Raw genomic sequence first — 3,880 nt, 5'->3', positions numbered from 1 at the left:
TGGGGCGGGGGGAGTAGCGGCATTCCCGGCAGCACAGGGAGCCCCTCGGCTGAATGCGCCAACCATCGGCAAGCTGCACCATTCCCACGCTGACATGACATTTACATTCGGGCTGAATTACGGTGGGTTTGGTTTATATCTCTCCAAACAGATGGGTGAAAAAAACAAAACAAAACCACAATCCCATCATCACGATAAAAATAATACGAAAAAGAAGTCCTTGCCAAGCCCGTGCGATGCAGCTGAAGGATTTGCTAAGGGTATGTGCACCCTGCAGTGCCACAGGTGATGCCGGGGTTGATGGCCATGCCGTGCTCCAGGTCGTGCCTGGAGAAGGAAGATTTCACGGCTTTGCCACAGTCAGGATGCTGCATCTCAACACGAGCAGCAAGGTTGGGGCACAGCTTGCCAGCCCTGCTGAGCTGAGCCCGGGTAGTTGCCATCAGACGGAGCAGTGCTACTCTTGGCCCCATCCATATTCCCACCATTTCCCTCATTTTGGACTTCGGAGAGCCAAACCAGCTCAAAGGCAGCCAGGGTGAGCAACAGAGATGGCACCAGGAGGTGGCAGGAATATCGGGTCCCTTAACTCATCTGCGCCATACACGTGTCCTGCATCCCTAGGCATCTCCGGCGATGTGCCTCACCGAAGAGCATCATCTTCTCCCCGTGGGCCTTAGAGGTGGGAGCGAGCAGGCACAGGACCCCCCGCAGCCTCCACGGCACAGCCAGAGCCCCGTGCCAGGGAGGAGATGCCCTGTTCCGTGTCCCTGAGCTGGGGGAGCCCACGATGCTGACGGGAACTGAGCAAACACTGCCAGCAAGGGGGTTTGGGAGCTTTTCCAGGAGGGGATGGAGCACAGAGGAGGAAAATCCCAATTTGCGTGACGGCCAAGGGGCACCTTGAAGAGCCATCCCTGCATGGCAGGGGGCAGCATCCTGCTGCTTTGAGATGCACCGGCTTGCACAGGCAGGAAAAGCCAAACTCACTGGGATGGAAAACCCAGCGCCAGTGCCCTGTGCAGTGCCTGGCACTGCTCCGTGCCCCCAGCCCAGAAACTCTGGAGCCACAAGCCCCTCGCCTCCCCGAGGCTCCCCTGGAGCAGACCCAGCCCCGCTCAGACCCATTTTGGGGCTGGACTCCTCCGAGGAGTCCTCATGAGCCGGATGCCAGGATGGTGCCAACCAGTCTCACCGTCTCCCATCCCTCCCACAGGATTTCTGCTCTCACCGTCCGGCGTGCACCCTGGTACTGCGTGGGGCTGTGGGGAGGCAGGCGGCCCCGTGGGACGCATCCACGCCGTGGAAGGCAGCACCGGTGGCTTCGATTCCTTACCCGGAGGTCCCATGAGGGCTTTCATGTCATTAATTAAGAGGGGATACGCAGCGGGTGCCCAGCAGGGAGGAATCCCACTGCAGATGCGGACCCAAGCGCGGTGGAGTGGTGATTTCTGCCGCGATGTCCTGCTGGGTCTCCCCGTTGAGACCAGCTCAGCCCCGGCTGGGCTTAGCTCATCCCTGCGAGGGCAAATAAAGACGCTGCTTTTCCTCAAGCCTCCGCTTCCCTCATCTCCCACCCTGCCGCTCCTGTCCTTGCCATTCTCTCCATCACTTGCCAGGGCATGACGGAGGCAGAAACGCAGCTGCAATATAAATCAGCATTAAAAAGAAAAAAAAAAAACAAAACAGTTTAAATGCAGCACGACTCACTGCAGCGTTCATCCTGCCCGGCCAGCTCAGGGGCACCTGGGTGGTGCCTGCATGGAGGTCTGGGGGCACCTGGCTGAGACCTGCACCCCCAACATCCCTCAGCCCCCCCCCAGTTTTGCAAAAAAATGATCAAAACCATCACATTTTGGGGATCTCTCTTCCTCTTCCTAGGTAAAAATCAGCCAAAGCGTTTAAAAATCCTAGCTGGTTGGACAAGGGCGCTGTGGTCCCCAGCTCGTGGTTTCCATCACGTGCCGGTCCCCAGCCCGGCGGCTGCACGTCCCTACTGACCCTGACAAGGTGCGATTGCTTCACCAAGGTCAGCAAGGCTATAGCAACCCAAAAACCTTTATAAGCCGATTCAATCAGTTCTAAGCAACAGCAAGAGCTGCCCTTTATGATAAGAGATGAGTAATTAGAGATAAAATCACAATAAAATGCTTCAGGATGGTATTGGCACGTCAGCTGGAGAAGAGAGTGTGGCATGACGTGAAATAATGCCGTAACAGGGAACGAGGGGAAAAAAAAAAAACAAAACCACTGATCCAGCTAAATCCCATTTGCTGATGGGCAGAGAAAATAAAAATATATCGTTTGAAATCCCACCAAATCCAGGATGGTTTCTGTAGCCCTGCAGGAAATCAGGGATATAACTTCAGTCAAAACCAAAAAAGCACAAGCAAGACCCCCCTCGAGCGCTGGGCACCCATGGGTGCTGGTGTGCTGGCAAATGGCAGCCTTATGCACCGCCCGACACCATTTCTCCAGCCAAAATTTCCCCCTCATGCCGAAACCTGAAGTCTGAACGTCAATTATTTTTTTTTTCGGAGTGACAAACCACCCCCCCAGGCACTAAATAACCACGCGATGCCAAAAAGGGGGTGGTTTGTCGGAGGAAACTAATTACTGTGGCTTGTTTGAACAATCCCAGTGCCTCGGGAAACAGGGTTAAAAGCTTAGATTTTGGCAGTGAGACGGAGCCCAGGCCCCAGATGTGCTTTCCTCTAGGCCGGTTTCGACACCGCTGGTCTCTGTGAGCTGCCATGGGTGCGCTGGGGGCAAAAAAATGTCCTTTTTTCCCAAGAAAGGCAAAGCCCTCGGTATGATCCAGGAGGGAAAAACACAACAGAGGCAGGAGGGCAAGAAAGGGGCCTGCCGTAAGAGCATCACCTCCTCCCGCACAGCGGCTTTGGCCACTTTCGCCTTCCCTGTTTTGTAGGGTTTTCCTTCTTTGCAGATTTGGCCGGTGTAGCGGCACGCCAAACCCTCGGGTGCTGCAGCGTGCCTCAGTTTCCCCTTTGCAAAAATGCCCTGGGAGCACGATGGCCCTTGAAGGACTCCATGTATTAATTCCCCATTTTTCCAGGGCACCTGTGGGAGCAGAGCGGCCACCTCTGGCTTTTCCATGTCTGGGCTGGCATGATCCCTTCAGCTCCCACCTTAATAATTCCCATTCTCATCCCTAGCGAAACAGATCCTGCCCTAACCCCACATCCCTCCAAGCAGAAACGAGCCGTGCTGGGGGCAGGATGGAGGAGTTACACCCCTCGGGTGCCCCATGAGGGATGAGCACCCATCCGCATCCCTCAACAGCATCCCAAGCAAGAAGCGCAGGTGATGCCGATGTCCCAGCCCGACAGCGGGAAATCCCCCCTATCTTCGCTCTTCCTTATATATATTTAATTTCTTTTCGCACAGAAGGAGCCAGCTTGTCAAGGCGCCCGCCAGGGATTACAGCGCTTTGCTAAGGGCAGAGAGACCCGAGAGAGGTTTGCAAATCCAATTTGCACTAAACCCTTCCAGTGGGTTTTGGACGGTGCACAGACTAATATCCCATTAGCATTTACTGTCCGACTCCAACAGCAACTGCCGACATATTGAACCACTTAGCGCTGCTCCAGAGCGAACAAATGAGAAATTCCTCCTGAGACAGCAAGAGCAGTGGACTGGGAATGGAGATTTTTGGGTGGAGGAAGTTCAAAACTGGGAAATGCTTGGGATGAAGAGGGCCGGAGATGATGGGAATAGCTGGAAGGTCTCCAAAAGACAGCAGGTCAGAGTCGTCTGGAGCTTTGCACGCAGAGATGATGATGCGTTGTCGCAGCATCGCGCTGACGGAGACGGACGCATCCCCCAAGTTTTCTTGTCGCTGAGGGGAAAACCCACTTGG

This window comes from Cariama cristata, unplaced genomic scaffold, assembly GCF_000690535.1.
Source record: "Cariama cristata isolate BGI_N322 unplaced genomic scaffold, ASM69053v1 scaffold2756, whole genome shotgun sequence".
Classification (NCBI taxonomy): Eukaryota; Metazoa; Chordata; class Aves; order Cariamiformes; family Cariamidae; genus Cariama; species Cariama cristata.
This window is presented reverse-complemented; position numbering follows the sequence as displayed.